Source organism: Bos taurus, chromosome 17, assembly GCF_002263795.3.
Source record: "Bos taurus isolate L1 Dominette 01449 registration number 42190680 breed Hereford chromosome 17, ARS-UCD2.0, whole genome shotgun sequence".
In the NCBI taxonomy this organism is placed as follows: Eukaryota; Metazoa; Chordata; class Mammalia; order Artiodactyla; family Bovidae; genus Bos; species Bos taurus.
This window is the reverse complement of record NC_037344.1, coordinates 50,055,804-50,073,870: the sequence shown is the minus strand read 5'-3', so window position 1 is coordinate 50,073,870 and position 18,067 is coordinate 50,055,804. Positions and strand designations below refer to the sequence as shown.

Here is an 18,067-nt window from a genome sequence, read left to right as displayed (position 1 = left end):
GAGGCTCTGGCTTCCTGTATCTGTCAGGAGGCTCCAGGACAGAGAGAGGCATGTGGGTCCGTGTATCTATGTTTAGGGTTTGGAGCTGATGTTGTGGCTAGAGCAATCTAGCTCTATTCCTGTTCTTCTTTAACCAAAAGTTAAGGCTCACTTGGATGCAGGTGGTTTCCTCTTCTTATTGATCAATTCACAGCATCCATTAAGAACTGATTATGTACCATCACTGATGGGATCTTAGCTCAGGAGTCTAGAGTGATCATGGCAGAAGATTTCATTGGAGGACACCCTAGTGAGGATGGTAGATACAGGCTTCATGGAGATCACAGAGTAGTAGAGTGAGATCCATCCTCCCATTCATCCACCCACACATCCTCCCATCTATCCACCCACCCACCCATCCATCCATCTACCCACCCACCCATCCATCCATTTATTCATTCACAAGCATTGACTGAGCAAACACTCTGTACACTGGCATGATGGGAAAATGTCCCTCAGTTCCCAACTAGTGATGGCCATAGGTTTACATTGGGCAGCACTCTAATGAGGGATTTGGAGGCTAGTCCTGTAAAATCCCATGGATGGGGGAGCCTGGTGGGCTGCAGTCCACGGGGTTGCCAAGAGTCGGACACGACTGAGCGACTCCACTTTCACTTTTCACTTTCATGCATTGGAGAAGGAAATGGCAACCCACTCCAGTGTTCTTGCCTGGAGAATCCCAGGGATGGTGGAGCCTGGTGCGCTGCCGTCTATGGGGTCGCACGGAGTCCGACACGACTGAAGTGACTTAGCAGCAGCCAGTCAAGGGAAATATTCGACCACAAGGTGGCAGTAGCAGACAACAGGCTTAGGTGGGTAACACTGACAGGTTGGCTGGCAGGAGTCACCCACCTTGTGAAATTGTCCGGAGGCTGTGGTGTGGGGGCCACTACCCAGAAAGGAAGGACAACAAGGAAGCTCTGTGGAGAGGGAGTCTTATGTGTCCAGGTGGTCGGTGGTCTCTTAGGAGCTTTAGGTGTTGAGGAAGGGGGAATCTCTGGGTGAGAAAATTCCAAAGGCGCTTATATCGTCTATGCTTAAAACAATCCATTGAGCAGGAAAAAAAAAAAAAAAAAATCCGGTGCCAATAGGCTTTTGAGCTAATGGGTCTCATCCAGGCTGCAGCGAAGAAATATACAATCTAGAGGCCAATATACAGGGAATATCTGGTTTATTTACATCACATGAGGATGGTAGATCCTGGCTTCATGGGGATGCCATACTAATGAGTGACACAGACGTAACCCACCCATCCATTCACCCAACGAGCACTGATTAAGCACTTAGCATCATGCTGGGCAGGGGAGCTACAGAACAATAATGAGTCCTATTGTGCTACACGGTAGGACCTTGTTTATTAGTAGTTTTATAACTTTCTTTCTTTCTTTGTGCTGGGTCTTCACTGCCGAGCGCGGGCTTTCTCTAGCAGGGGCTACTCTCTAGTTGTGGTGTGCAGGCTTCCTACTGCGGTGGCTTCTCTTGTTGCTGAACATGGGCTCCAGGGCCTTCAGGCTTCAGTAGTTGTCACTCCCGGGCTCTAGAGCACAGGCTCAATAGTTTTGGCGTAAAGGCTTAGTTGCTCTGTGGCATGTGGGATCTTCCTGGACCAGGGATGGAACCCATGTCTCCTGCATTGGCAGGTAGATTCTTTACTACTGAGCCACCAGGGAAGCCATACCTTGTTCTTTATCCATTCCACATATAAAAGCTTACATCTGCTAACCCTAACCTCCCACTCCATCCCTCCTGACCCCTTCTCCCCTTTGATAACCATAAGTTTGTTGTCTATGTCCATGAGTCTGTGTCTTATTTTAGAGTACACATATAAATGATATCATATGGTACTGGCCTTTCTTTTTCTGGCTTACTTACTTAGTATGATAATCTCTAGGTCCACCCAGGCACTCTGATTTTTTAACATTACTTGATTAGTATTTAAGACTAAATACTTGCAAATTTTCACATAAAAATTTAGATTTGGGAGTCTCCTGAAATTGGAAGAGCTAGTCCTACGTGGGAGTACTGGGCTCGGACCAGGTGGGATATAAGACTTTCAACATTGCCTACTCTCCCCAGTTCAGTTCAGTTCACTCGCTCAGCCATGTCCGACTCTTTGTGACCCCATGGACTGCAGCACGCCAGGCCTCCCTGTCCATCGCCAACTCCCGGAGTTTACTCAAACTCATGTCCGTTTAGTTGGTGATGCCATCCAACCATCTCATCCTCTGTCATCCCCTTCTCCTCCTGCCTTCAATCTTTCCCAGCACCAGGGTCTTTTCCAGTGAGTCAGTTCTTCACATCAGATGGCCAAAGTATTGGAGTTTCAGCTTCAGCATCAGTCCTTTCAATGAATATTCAGGACTGATTTCCTTTATGAGGCACTGGTTTGATCTCCTTGCAGTCCAAGGGACTCTCAAGAGTCTTCTCCAACACCACAGTTCAAAAGCATCAATTCCTCAGTGATCAGCTTTCTTTATAGTCCAACTTTCACATCCATACACGACTATTTGAAAAACCATAGCTCTGACTAGACAGACCTTTGTTGGCAAAGTAATGTCTCTGCTTTTTACTACGCTGTCTAGGTTGGTCATAGCTTTTCTTCCAAAGAGCAAGCATCTTTTAATTTCATGGCTACAGTCACCATCTGCAGTGATTTTGGAGTCCAAGAAAATTAAGTCTGTCACTGCTTCCCCATCTATTTGCAGTGAAGTGATGGGACCAGATGCCATGATCTTAGTTTTCTGAATGTTGAGTTTTAAGCCAACTTTTTCACTCTCCTCTTTCACTCTCCCCAGGTCCACAGTTTTACCCTGAAGTCCTTATTTAAGTGTCTGGGCTGGCCTCTGCATGCCTGTGAATTTGAGAAGCCAGGAAAAGAAGAAGATAGGAAATGGCCTGTTCTCATCTTTTGATCCTTTGATTATCAAAGCCCTTGTGAAGCTCAGCCCTGGCTAATGACCCTCAGAATCATCAGGCTCAGAGGCCGGCGGGGGCGCCCCTTGATTGTATGAATTCCTAAGTGGGCCCTGGAGCTTCTTTGTAGGTTCTACCCTAGCAGATCATTGCTTCTTTTAGAGAATGTCTGTCTCAAATTTTATCCCCTTCCTTAATAACGACCTCCCTTTTGTTCTACTTGGGTGAACCTAATACAATTTCTCTGAACATCTGTAAAGTTAATTCATCTCTGTCACCCTGTATTTGAAACCAAACCAGAAAATGACACTAATCTCTAATTTATAACAAACCAGTGGTGCCTGAATTTCATTACATCATAGGGGACTAAAAGAAAGACTTTGTTTTTATCTCAGGATGAATTTGGTGAAGGCCGCTTAATATCACATTTTCGTTCAATGAGTCGAATAAAACTGGCTGCTCTGTTTGCTCCCGGGGATATTAAATATATACTCAGCCCTTACAACCTGCAACTTCTTCCTCATTCTGAACTGAGAAAAATTCTCCTCTGTCAAGAAGGAATATTTAGATCGAGTCATTTAATCCCTGACACACAGATGGATTAAACTTCTTTATTAAACAACTCTATACAATTTACATAATATAATAGCTCTGTCCACACAACCAAGTGGAGCCAGAGTAATGGAAATTATAATTATTGCCACACATGTTAAGTATCTTATCAAGAAAAATTCACATCCTAAAAGGTAGTTCCTTTCATGAGCAAGTTGCCCTGTTCATAAAGAACTCATTTCGTAGGTTGAGGTTTGTGTATTTAAATGATTATAATTAATATTGTTACTTAGGAAAGAGGAGTCTCAGGTGGGGTGAATTTCTAACCCACAAGTCCTCTGTGAAGACAGAAGACTTTGTCCCCTGCTCCTGTAGGCACCCACTTTCAGGATAACCACAACTTTGTTATCTGTAATTGGCAGAACAGAAATGAGGCATGCAGCGACCAACAGAGGCAGTCGGATGATTCTGAAGTCAAAATGATATGCTCAGGGGACGCTTGTCTTTACTAAACCTGTTTCTGACACAGAAATCCAGAACTACATGGCAGCCTCACCCAACTGTGTGTGAGATTTCAGTCTACTTTCCCTGGGTTCAGTGTTCCCAGATAAAGCATAGAACATACAATGCAATTCGGGTTGTTGTTGTTTAGTAGCTAAGTTGTGTCCGACTCTTGCAATCCTGTGAACTGTAGTCTGCCAGGTTCCTCTGTCCAGAATACTAGAGTGGGTTGCTGTTTCCTCCTGCAGGGGATCTTGCTGACCCAGGGATTGAACCTGCATCTCCTGCATTGGCAAGCGGGGTTTTTTTGCTTTGTTTTGTTTTTACCACTGAGGTGCCAGGGAAGCCCCAATCTGGGATCATACTTGTACTACAAATAGAGTCCTCAGATAAGATACAGGATAGTCTGCCATTTGGGACACATTTGGGCTTAGAAATTATTTGTGGTTTTTCTGAAATTCAAACTGAACTGAGTGGAGGAATAAATTGGGAGATTGGGATTGACATATACAGACTGCTATATATAAAACAGATAACTAATAAGGGCCTACTGTATAGTACAGGAAACTCTACTTAATACTCTGTAATGACCTATCTGGGAAAAGAATCTTAAAAAGAGTGGATATATATATTTGTATAACAGATTCACTTTGGTGTACACCTGAAATTAACACAACATTGAAATTATCTATATGGCAGTAAAAATTAAAACAACAAAACCCTACCCAAAACCCCAAACAACAACAAAAATTAAACTGAGAGTCCTATAATTTTATTGAATAAATCTGACAACCTTCTCGATGCCAGAAACTCATTACCCACTGCCTCAGTCTATTCAGGAGAGGACTTCATTTTAATTAAAAAAGAAGAAGAAGAAGAACAAATACACATTGGACAGATGCTGAATGTCAAAATTCTTTTGCTCTTGTTGGCTCAGGGTCCTGCTTGTGGGAGGGATGATTGAAAGTGACTGCAGAAGCATTTTAAAGCCCTTAAATCTGCCATGTGTGGATTGAAGAGTACAGATCCTAAACATCAATGTTTGGGCAAGTTCGTGCTAACTTTTAGCACAGAGAATCATTGTCTAGTGGTTAAAAGTATAACTGCAAATGATATGGGGTATGATTACATGTGTATGTATGTGTCTGTAAGTCTGTGCGTGTTGAATGTGTGTAGGAGGGTGTGTGTATGTTGTGTTGAACTTAGGTATTTTTGTGCACGTTTGTGCATGTGAGCCTGTGTGTATATTAAGTGCATTGTGCGTGTGTATTTGAGTGTGCACATGCTTCTGTGTAAAGTATGTTCATGTTTCTATGTATGTGTGTGCCTGCATGTGTGTGCATATTTGTCTGTGTGAGATGGTGCAGCATCAGGGTTCTGAGTGAGGGTCAAAGCCAGCCTGCCCTGGGGCAGTTTTAAAGGTTACTTTCCATTTACAGTTATTACAAAATTATTGACTGTATTCTCCATGCTGTACAATACATCCTTGAGCCAATCTTATTACACCCAATAGCTTGTACCTTCCACTCACCCACCCACATATTGCCCCCCACTCATCCACCAGTAACCACAACTTTAAGCAGCCTAATACACATGTATTCAGAATCCCCAAAGGAAAGGGGGGACAGAAAAATAGTTTAAGAAACAATGGCCAGGACTTCTCTGGCCGTCCAGCGGTTAAGCATTGCCTGCCTATGCAGGGGACACAGGTTTGATCCCTCATCTGGGAAGATTCCACCTGCCAAGTGACAACTAAGCCCTTGAGCTGCAACCACTGAGCCCAGAAGCCCTAGAGCCTGGGCTCTGCAACAAGAGAAGCCTCCACAACCAGAGAGTAAAGCCCTGCTCTCAGCAACTAGAGAAAGCCCAAGTGCAGGAATGAATATCTTGTGCAGGCAAAAATAAAGAAGTAAATAATAAAATCTAAAACAAAGAAACAATGGCCAGTATAAAATAAGCTTTATAGCTTATTTAGGATACATTGTACAATTCTATTTATAGCTATAAAGGGGTATAACCTTTAAAAATTGTGAATCACTACATTGTACACCTGTAACATATAATATTGTACACAACTGTACTTCAAGTAAAAAAAATAACCATAATCCCAGGGATCTTAAAAAACTCGATGATCTGATGGCAATAAAAAGGGGGATGGGAGAAGGAGGCGGTTGGGAGGAAGAGAAGGATGAAGGAAAAGAAGGAAAGAAGAAAAGTATGCCAAGGCATGTCATAGTCATAATAGAATTGGTCAAGCCAGTGATAACATCTTAAAAGAGTCAGGGAAAAAGTCTCCTTAGAAAGACTGGTTAGGTAAAAACGTCAAGTTCTCCAGAAGAAAGTTAAGTATGATGCAAGATTTCTCATGGGAATTGAGTCAAGCCAGAAGACAACAAAGCAATGTCTTTAAAATTGAGGTTTGTCAAATTAGAATTATATACTAACTTCTAGAAAGAAACGTCTTTCAAAAAAACAGGTGAAGTAAAGACTTTTTCCAGACAACCAGAAGCTGAAAGAATCCATCAGGATGTCCCTCAGGCAGAAAGCAAGCAATCACAAGTAGAAATAGGGTTTTACACAAAGATTGAAGCACAACGGACATGAATTTCTTAAATTATCTGGGTTTATAAGAGCAAGTCAACTTCTTGGAAATGGGACTTTTGGAAGGGATTTAGAAACAGCTGTTTTAAACAGCAGGGATGAGCGTTTGTGCTCTGCTGGGTTGGTGGGCGAAGCGGAAATCCTCTCATTGGCGCCTTCTCACCTGGTCTCCTAGCAACGCGTTCTTCACCTTCCTTGGTAACCGCCAGGGAGAAGCAGCTTGGCGGGAATCCTGAGATCCAGATCTGTGAGGAGACCTTGATGAGAAGAGGAAAATGAGGACCATTCTCCCACACTGCGTCTTCGTGGCTCTGATCCAGGCCGGTGGGATGTCAATTCTTCTCAGCAGAAGTCACCGAGGTCTCCGGGGATGAACCTCAATCTCTCTTCTTGGGAATTTTCCCCTCCACTTTCCACTGGCCTTTAGGTATGTCAGATTTAGCGCACTTTGTGCCAGGTACTAATATATAATCACTTTGCAATTTATTTATTTTTTCCATTTAATTCTCACAACAGAACTAACAAGGTCAATTCTGTTTAACTGCGTTTTCTGGATGCGGAACCGCGAGTAAATTCCTTGCCAGAGGTCACCTGGTTGGTGGGGACAGAACCTGAGGGAAGCCCCCATGTACCACTTAGATCCTGTGCTCCTCCTTACTGCCAGGCTGTGGGGTTGACCAGGCGGCTCCAGGAGACCCTGCTGAGACAGAGCAGTGGGTATGTGGGGTTGTGGTCACCTGAGTTTTTGCCCCCAGACACCCTGTATCCGGGGGCCTCCTAAGAACACAGGTGAGTTCTGGGAGACCCAAAGCTGTTCTGAGTGAAGGGAATCCAACTGCTCCTAGGAGAGGCCACCTGTCCATCAGATTCCACTTGCTTAGTCAGGCGGTGCTCACTCCAAGGAGACAGAAATCCTAGAATGTCTCTGGCACTCATCCTGGTTTCAATGAATGGGCTTCTGCCTCTCTGTTCCTTCCCATTTAGGATGCCAAAGTGATCCATGTCTTGGTTTTCCAGTAACACCTCAATCCATGCTATGTCAGTATGAGTTGTTGCCTTCAGGGTGGTTTTCATCCAGAGAAAGACCATCTGTGGCTGTGCTGTTGCTGTGCTTAGTCACTCAGTCGTGCCCGAATCTTTGCAACCCCTTGGTCTGTAGCCCACCAGGCTCTTCTGTCCATGGGGATTCTCCAGGCAAGAATACTGGAGTGGGTTGCCATGCCCTCCTCCAGGGGACCTTCTCAACCCAGGGATCGAACCCAGGTCTCCCACTTTGCAGGTGGATTCTTTACCAGCTGAGACACTAGGGAAGCCCAAGAATACTGGAGTAAATAGCCTATCCCTTTTTCAGGGGAACTGCCCCACCCAGGAATCAAATCGGGGTTTCCTGCACTGCAGGCAGATTTTTTACTAGCTGAGATACCAGGGATGCCCCATCTGTGGCTACTTGATTTTAAATTAAAAATCAAAATATTAAAGTAAAATCCCTGAACTCCAGAACTTTTCTTTGTAAGTTCAACTTACAAATCCTAATAATCTATTTATAAAATGAGTATGTTTTAATGAGGCTCTTTATAGCATCATTCAATAAATTTATTTTAAACTGTGTGTAGAAATGTAATAGTCTGCTTTATTTTTCAAAGAAGCCCTCATTGAATTTGTTACCATGTTGTTTCTCTTTTATGTTTTGGTTTCTGGCCTCTAGGGATGTGGGATCTTAGCTCACCGACTAGGGATCAAACCCACACCGCCTGCATTAGAAGGGAAATCTTAATCACTGGACCACCAAGGAAGTCCAAGTCTGCTTTCTTTTTAAGCAACTCAAATGCCATTTATCAAGCAAAACTATCTTATGGGTTTAAACAGACCTAACATATCTACTAAATAAACAAGTTGTCTTCAGTACTCCAATATAGTTTCAGTATTAATATAGAGTTCTCATACTTTTCAACTTAAAATCACAAGTCAAAAATTGATTTCAAATTGCTTTCTAGCTGAGAAAAGAGGCGAATCTATAATGTCATAGGGGTTCAGTTCAGTTCAGTCCCTCAGTCGTGTACGACTCTTTGCGACCCCATGGACTGCAGCATACCAGGCCTCCCTGTCCATCACCAACTCCCAGAGCTTGCTCAAACTCATGTCCACTGAGTTGGTGATGCCATCCAACCATCTCATCCTTTGTCGTCCCCTTCTCCTCCCGCCTTCAATCTCTCCCAGCATCAGAGTCTTTTCAAATGAGTCAGTTCTTTGCATTAGGTGGCCAAAGAATTTAACCTTATGATAAATTAAATTTACCCCCATTTATTTAATTTATCATGGGGTAAATTCTCTTAACTATAAATGCTCTAAATACAAATAATTCCCCAATTATGTCTCACTATAACAGAAAAATAAAATAGGCTTGTCATATAATTCATCTGTGCTATTGTTTCTAAACTTTCCTAGGTTTAAAGACCTACTAAGGAAATAATTTAACATTTCCAGAAAATGAGGATTATAATCTCAAACAAATTGGGATTTTTTTTTCTTTGAAAATTATTAACGTTACTTAGTGGACTTTAAGTTACTTAGAGATGCCATATTTTCAGCTGAGCCAGGGGATCTGGGCTTCCCTGTGGCTCAGATGGTAAAGAATCCACCTGTAATGCAGGAGACCTGGGTTCGATCCCTGGGTTGGGAAAATCCCCTGGAGGAGGGCATGGCAACCCACTCCAGTATTCTGGCCTGGAGAATCCTGGTGGACAGGGGATACTGGCGGGCTATAGTCCATGGGATCGCAAAGAGTCAGACACCAGACACGACTGAGCGACTGAGCACAAGAGTCAGACACCAGACACGACTGAGCGACTGAGCACAAGAGTCAGACACCAGACACGACTGAGCGACTAAACACAAGAGTCGGACACCAGACGCGGCTGAGCGGCTGAGCACAAGAGTCGGACACCAGACGCGGCTGAGCGACTGAGCACAAGAGTCGGACACCAGACGCGGCTGAGCGACTGAGCACAAGAGTCGGACACCAGACGCGGCTGAGCGACTGAGCACGAGTCGGACACCAGACGCGGCTGAGCGACTGAGCACGAGTCGGACACCAGACGCGGCTGAGCGACTGAGCACGAGTCGGACACCAGACGCGGCTGAGCGACTGAGCACGAGTCGGACACCAGACGCGGCTGAGCAACTGAGCACAAGAGTCGGACACCAGACACGGCTGAGCGACTGAGCACAGGGAATCTGGAGCGGCAGATTCACTGGATGATTTTCCCACCATCTGTACCACCTTCTTAGGCCTTTTCAAGTATCTTTATATCAGTTAATAGGAAGGTCCCTGCTTCTGAGGCGAGAGATCTAGCAGCCAAAGGTCCTCAATACAAGGCCCACAGTAGCCAGTCTTTAAAAAAAAAAAAGTAATGTGCCTATTTTATTATTGTATTTTGGGCTGTACTGGGTCTTTGTTGCAGTGTGCATGGCTCAGGCTTAGTTGCCCTGAGGCATGTGGAATCTTAGCTCCCAACCAGGGGTTGAACTCATGTCCCCTGCATTGGAAGGTGAATTCTTTACCACTGGACTACCAAGGAAGTCCCACAGCAGCCAGTTATGACGGGAGTCTCCTCCCACTTAGACAGCGTCAGCCCTTGACTAGATGAATCCTTCTGCTGCTTGATTTTGGTCTCTGTGACTCCCCATCCTTCCTTCCTGGCAGTGCCAGTGCTGCCCCTGCCATTTCAGTGAACACACACTGGGATTCTCTGCACTCTGAATCTTTCTGTCTGCCTCTTTAGCCTTAGTGTCTAAGGTCATCTCAATGACGCTCACCTTTGGGGTTCCCATCCTCCACAATCAATCAAATCTGCTCTGTCATTGTCCTGGCTGGCTCAGGGTTACCTCTCCCTGTTCTTGGGGGAGGTAGTGTGGTATGTTATTTACAATCTACCTGAGGGCTTCTTTCTGGTGCTTCCCTGCTGGTTCAGATGGTAAAGAATGCCTGTGATGCAGGAGGCCCAGGTTCAATCCCTGCGTCAGGAAGATACCCTGGAGAAGGGAATGACAATCCACTCCAGTATTCTTGCCTGGAGAATTCCATGAACAGACCATGGGGTCGAAAAGAGTCAAGACACAACTGAGCAACTAACATCTGTCATTGCCAACCTACTGGTCAAATTAGCACATTCAATCCTATTTGGCCACTGTTGATGATTTCTTGATTGAAATTGGGTTTCTTTTGATCTGAACTCTTTATATATAGATATAAATGTAAATGTGCATATATGTGTGTGTGTATATATATAAATATGTATATATGTATATAGAAAGAAAGTGAAGTTGCTCAGTTGTGTCCGATTCTTTGCTACCCCATGGACTGTAGCCCACCAGGCTCCTCCCTCCATGGAATTTTCCAGGCAAGAATACTGGAGTGGATTGCCATTCCTTCTCCAGAGGATCTATATATATACACACATATATGACTTAAAAATATTTTAAGCCCTCAAATGTGCAGGACCAATTCATTAAACTTCCTGGAGAGATTAAATGACATTTTTTTAAATGCTGTCTTTTTCTTATTACTTAATAGACGCTAATAAGAGACAGAACATGTAAAAATTAAAATTACTATAAAACTTATTACTGTATTTGTGTTTCAGCATATTCTAAAGCACCATATAATTGATGTAATTAATTTCGTTACTCACAAATACAGCCATATGATTAAGAGAACAAATGAAATTCATATATACACACATGTATGTACACAAATATTGAGTACTTATTTAAATTAAAATGTCCTATTAGTTAATTGCCTGGCAGTCCAGTGGTTACGACTCCAAGCTTCCATTTCAGGGGGCACAGGTTTGATCCCTGGTAGGGGAACTAAGATCCTGCATGCCATGGCACAGTCACAGAAAGAAAAAAAAAAATTCTTTAGTAAGTAAGATGTCCTATTATATTTTTTCCTTTTGAATCAAGGTTTTCCTTTGAATAAATTTAATTCATTACCTTTCACAAACAGTTTATTTCAATTAGCCATAAACTATTGCTATGAGTATTTTGTCTCTTAAGATTTGCACAACTGCAAAGGGCCAGCAAGAGCCTTTAACTAAAGAGCTCTTCCCCTTTAGAATTCCTTTCCATATTTAAACAAAATGTTCTTGCTTTCTGGCAACATCAGCAAGTTTCTGACCCCATTTTTTGCCCCAGGGTTTAGCATCAGTTGCTCTCAAATGAGTGCTGGATTCTTTGGGCTGAGTTGATGTTGGAGACAAGAATGTAGGGTCTAGTGGGCATTGGTGCTTGGCAAGTGGGCTGATGTTATTCTTGAACTACTTTTAGATAGTGATTTAGGGTAAATGTTGACCATGAACATTGAAATGTAACTCACTGGGTTTTGTACCCAGTTGTTTATTTCACAAGCTTCCCTCAACCACGAGGACTGTGACGTCACCCCCTCTTCTTGCTCAGCTGTGGCTCCATTGCCTCTGTCTCCTGTCTTCCATATGTACGAGGCTACTCCCTGCTCCCTAAGGTTTTGTTTAATTGTTAATTATTTTTGCCTCGGCCAACTGGTCATCTCAACGCATGTATCTTGGTATTTTCCCTACTCTTATGGTTTTTCCAACAACTGTCTCTATGATGATCATTGCCAAATAGGTACCCCCAGACCAAAACTTTTCCTCTGAGATTCAGGTACACATCACCAGCTATTGAAGTAGCTGGAATTTTAAAATAAGGCCTTCAACACGTAGAAATTTTTTGCTTCAGATAGGCAAATTATTGACCTGAAAAAATTGTTTTTAATTCAAATTGTAGTATTTCTAGAAAAGAAATGGAACAACAAGAAAGACCCCTGAAGATCAAAATTCAGCGTGGCTTTGAAGAATTGCTTGTTTCAAGGATGCTTATAGAGAGAAGAAGAAATAAAGAAAAAGAGAAACAATGAAGGAAGGAAAAGATGAAGGGAAGGAAGAAAAAACTGAAAAATCCTAGCAAATGAGCTACTAAGTCTCCATTTTCGTGTCATTTGCAATGAGTAAAGTGGACACTGCAATCATGGGAGTTAGTGGCAAAGAAAGCCACAGGTCAAGATTCAGGTTTACACTGGAAGTTTTCTTGGGAAAATTACTTCAACTCTGTAATTTTTAGTTTTATCTTCTCTAAAATGATGATGCAAACATACGCAAGCTTAAAAAAGAAATGTGAATACACATAACCAAATACCTGGTTCTTAGCCCTAAATCCAACTTTGTTAAAATATCCAGAGAATGAGAGACATACACCTGGGAAGTGAATGCTGGGGTCCTAGACTATGCATTTTACAAATGGAGGCTGCTCTGCCTGGTTCCATGCCTTCAAAGGCTGTGAAGAAAGATGGATGGAACTTCTCTGGGTGGTCCAAGCTCCTAATGCAGGGGGCCTGGGTTCCATCCCTGGTTGGGGAATTAGATCCCACATGCTGCAACTAAGAGTTCATGTGCATCAGCTAAAAAAAAAAATCCCACATGCTTCAAGTAAAGATCCTGTGTGCTGCAACTAAGATCTAACATAGTCAAATAAATAAGTAAATATTTTAAAAAAAGATTTATGATGAGGTATAATTAAATATGAATTGCACTTTTGATAGTTCATATTGTTTGTGATTCATCCAAAATAATATACTTAACCTGAGTGTACCTTATCCCCATAGATATTACAAGTGCAAAATTATTTTTGTGTGTGCTGACAAGTCTAAATATTGTTAAATTGTTTTTAAAAATCAGTATTGAACCACAAAATTAAGTAATTTCCATCTTTCCTTCATGACCACCTAACTAACAGTTGGGGCACTAATAGCTGATTGAAATGAGAACATTCCCTTGGTTAGATCCTTTGATCTTTTCTCCAACGTCCCTCCAGCCTTTAAAAGGTATAATTTAAGGATAAATAACAGAAGGAGGTGATTTTTCCAGTGGGTGGTAAGTATAAGGAACTCACTGTCTTTACAGTCTTGTGCCACTAAGGTCTGAAATTGGTAAAAGAGGGATTTGTTAACTGAATGAGGGTGTGCAAGAAAATGACTTTAAATGTATTTCAGAAAGACTTATTTAAGAAATTTTGTAAGTCCACAGCCCAAATCTATAGGCAACCACAGGGGGCGCTGTCCTCGATCAGGGTGGAAATTGAGAGAAAATGCTCAGTGGAGTGTGGAGTTTGTGCCTTGGGCAAGACACCAGGCAGGGTAGATTCCAACGTCCTAGAGTAACCTTACCTGCCAATGGGACCCATCCACTGTAATCTCATCATGCTAAAAGTATTTCTTCCTTTTCATCCTGTTTGCTTACAAACCTGTACAATTGCCCACTCACATGATGAAGTGTGAAATATATTTAGTTTTTGGTATGTCTGCTTCACCCCTTACCTCTTCATTTCTCTGACTCCACAGCTTCAGATAACCTCAACTTAACCTAGCTTTTAAATTCCTCTTCCAAAGGCTGTCATCCTCAATCTTATTTACAAAGAAGAAATAGAGACATAAACTAAAACAAACATATGGACACCAATTGGGAGATTGGGATTGATGCATATATACACTATTGATATTAGGTATAAAGTAGATAACTAATGAGAACCTGGGCTTCCCTGTGGCTGCGATGGTAAAGAATCTTCCTTGGGGGAGACCAAGGTTCGATCCCTGGGTTGGGAAGACTCCCAGGAGAAGAGTATGGCTACCCACTCCAATATTCTTGCCCGGAGAATTCCACGAACAGAGGAGCCTGGCAGGCTACATACAGTCCATGGGGTTGCAGAGTCAGTCGGACATGACTGAACTACTAACTCTTTTACTTTAAAATGAGAACCTACTGTATAGCACAGGGAACCCTACTCAATGCTCTGTGATGAGCTAAGTGGGAAGGAAATCCCAGGAAGAGGGGATACATGTATATGTAAAGCTGATTCGCTTTGTGGTAGAGAAGAAACTGACATAACATCAGTAAAGCGACTCTACTTCAATAAAAATTGACATTTTGAAAAAGAAAATAAAGGATGTCATCCAGTAGTTTTCAGCATGGAGAGGGCACCTAGGTAGCTGCTTGCAGATTAAATAATTGGTACATTGGAATCTCAGTCTTTCTCAGGAGTAAGGCTGGAGTCTGCTTATTTATACTTAAAGTCACTTCTTTGCTTATCGCTTGAGTTTCTAGCACAGTCTCTCTGGAGGCTTGACAAACTGAAGAGACCACAGTTTAATAGCCAGATAATCCAGTCACAATGACAGGCAGACTTTTGGAAAGACGAAAATCTCCTAGCACTAGGACTTAGCTCCGTAAAGCCGTTCAAACACTTGCTGGCTACACAAAGCAGGCAGCCCCTGTGCTGATAAGGGGGAGATTTCCAGTCAATGCCCCTGATAATTAAGTGGCCTTGTCAGAAGGTTGAGATACACACAGATGCATTGGGGGAATATTTCATTTTTAAAAAGACATAAACACATAAAGGAGAATGAAAAAGGGTTTTAAAGAATTGCCTTTGACTCTTTGGATGTCAATCAAACTTAAAATATGTTGCTACCAAAAGACACCCAATCCTTTACTCTGAGTCTCTTTTAGGAAAATGTGGGGCTTGACAAAAGCTTAAAAGTGCTTTTGTACACTTTTTAACATTTATATATATGCGTTGTTGCATTTTTATTATGTAAATCTGGGTTTGGTAAGGACTGAGGCTACTTCTTCAGCAAATGTAACAAGGGACAGTTAAGGCAATTAGAATAGGAAGGCCATCCAGGTAGATGGCAGGAATTGCTCTGCTGTTGGAATACGCTTAGGCAGCCATATTGAAGATGGATATACATGTGCCAACTTCTTCAAAACACATGGTTCTTTTCTAGGTCTTTTGTGCTTTCATACAAATTGTAAACTTCTTTTGTTCTGGTTCTGTGAAAAATGCCATTGGTAATTTGATTGGGATTGCATTGAACCTGTAGATTGCTCAGCCATGAAAAGGAACAAAATTGGGTCATTTGTAGAGATGTGGGTGGATCTAGAGAGTGTCATAGTGAAGTAAGTCAGAAAGAGAAAAACAAATATCGTATATGTGGAATCTAAAAAGATTGGTATAGATGATTTTATTTACAAAGCAGAAATAGAGACACAGATATGGAGAACAAACATGGATGCCAAGTGGGAAAGGAGGGTGGTGAGATGAATTGGGAGATTGGGATTGACATATATACACTGTTGATATAGGGCTTCTCTGATAGCTCAGTTGGTAAAGAATCAGCCTGCAATGCAGGGGACCCTGGTTCGATTCCTAGGTTGGGAAGATCCACTGGAGACGGGATAAGCTACCCACTCCAGTATTCTTGGGCTTCCCTTGTGGCTCAGCTGGTAAAGAATCTGCCTGCAATGTGGGAGACCTGGGTTCAACCTCTGGGTTGGGAAAATCCCCTGGAGAAGGGAAAGGCTACCCATTCCAGTATTCTGGCCTGGAGAATTCCATGGACTATATAGACCATAGGGTCACAAAGAGTCAGACATGACTGAGTGACTTTCACATTGCTGATACTGTGTATAAAATAGATGTTTCCCAGGTGGCTCAGTGGTAAAGAATCTTCCTCATTGGATCCCTGGGTCAGGAAGATCCCCTGGAGTAGGAAATGGCAGGTCACTCCAGTATTCCTGCTGGAAAATTCCTGGAACAGAGGAGCCTGGCCAGCTACAGTCAGATGTGACTGAGTGTGTACAATAAAATAGACAACTAGTGAGTACTTAGTTAGAACTGTATAGTCCACGGGGTTGCAAAGAGTCAGACTTGACTGAGCGACTTTCACTTAATGAGAACTCACTGTATAGCATCGGTAACTCTGCTCTGCTGTGACCTAAAAATGGAAAAGAAATACCCAGAAGAGGGGATATGCATATAGGTATAGCCTATTCACATTGCTTTACAGAAGAAACTAACAGAACATCCTAAAGCAACTACACTCCACTAAAAATTAATTAAAAAATGATCTTTGTAAAATATGCCATTAGCTGATTATTATTAAGAGGGATCTTGTCAACAGCTTTTACTGCTGTCCATCCTGATTTACAGACGACCTAGGTGGCACTAGTGATAAAGAACTCTCCTGCCAGTGCAGGAGACATAAGAGACACAGGTTCGATCCCCGGGTTGGGAAGATCCCCCGGAGGAGGGCATGGCAACCCACTCCAGTACTCTTGCCTGGAGAATCCCCTTGGATAGAGGAGCCTGCTGGGCTACAGTCCATGAGATCACAGAGTTGGACACGATCGACGCGACTGAGCACACACAGCACATCCTGATTTACAAATAGGAGACAATAGTTCTATATTATCCTGGAGGATTTGCTGGAGACTAGATAGCTGTCATGGTAGATGATGTTTACTCTACTTAAGCTTTGCATCATGAAGCATCACAGCATTTTGAAACCCAGGATGCAGAGGGACTTACTAGGCTGTGTTCAAATCCTGGCTCTGCCACTTCTTAGATGTGCACATCTGGGTGATGTCATCAACTCATCATTTCTGTTCTGTGACAGGGATGATGTTAAAGCTACTGCCTGTGTTAATAATAAGTTGATGAATGTGAAAAACTTAGTCTTGGGTCCAGCACACTGTTCTCCACATGTGTGAGCTGTCATTATCCCCTAGGGACCAGCCATCTAGCCATCAAGTGGCCCACTGGCCCCTTACTTTCCAGGAGACAGTGAATAGAGGAGGTGAGTCTATTGAAGAGCAAAGGGGAGAAAAAAGAGAGAAACACCAAGGAGAAGATCCTAACAAAATGGTACCATTGAGGTAGATGGGCTGAGAAGCTGGTGTTTGTCAGGAATAATATACTGGAGTTTTGTTTTCCCTAGACTCTTCAAGGGCCAAGTTAATGGCCGAAGCTGAACTCTGCTGGAGTAAACAGATAAGATGACCACTAAGAAACAAGATGACCATGAGAAGCAAGATAATTGGTCAAAGGTAAACAAAGACCTGAAAGAACTGTCCTACATAAGTGATTTTTTATTTTTGGCTACGCCATGCAGCGAGTGCAATCTTACTTCCCCTACTAGGGATTGAACCTATGCTCCCTGTGTCAGAAGTGTGGAGTCTTAACCACTGGACTGTCAGGGAAGCCCCATATAAGTGATTTAAACTGTGTCTTTACTGCACTCCTCCTCCTTAGGGAAGATGTTCACATCTTTTGTCTCCAGGTGTGTATTTCTGCCTTGCTTCTGTTCTAAATAAACAAATTGCTTCTCTGTGTGTTCTCCCACATGTTGTGTGTGCTTCTAATAATAAACTTTGTACCTGTTTTTACAGGTTTTGCCTCCTTGAAACATTCTTGTTTTCAAAAGAGTCAAGAGCCAGGGTGACTTTGCTCCTAGTCTCTAGCCCCTGGTGGACTAATGGCTGGGATTCCTGGTTTTCATCCAGGCTCCCCAGGTTCAATTCCTGGGCAGAGAAACTCAGATCTTGCTTCA

At 42.7% G+C, this 18,067-nt stretch overlaps 1 long non-coding RNA gene across 1 annotated transcript; it reads left to right on the top strand.

The window, feature by feature from the left end:
• Nucleotides 1-6,728: 6,728 nt before the first annotated feature.
• LOC132342565 (uncharacterized) lies at nucleotides 6,729-17,845 on the top strand. Its single transcript, XR_009490973.1, has 2 exons — nucleotides 6,729-7,033; nucleotides 17,456-17,845. It is a non-coding gene; the product is annotated as an uncharacterized lncRNA (long non-coding RNA).
• The last annotated feature ends 222 nt before the right edge of the window (nucleotides 17,846-18,067 follow it).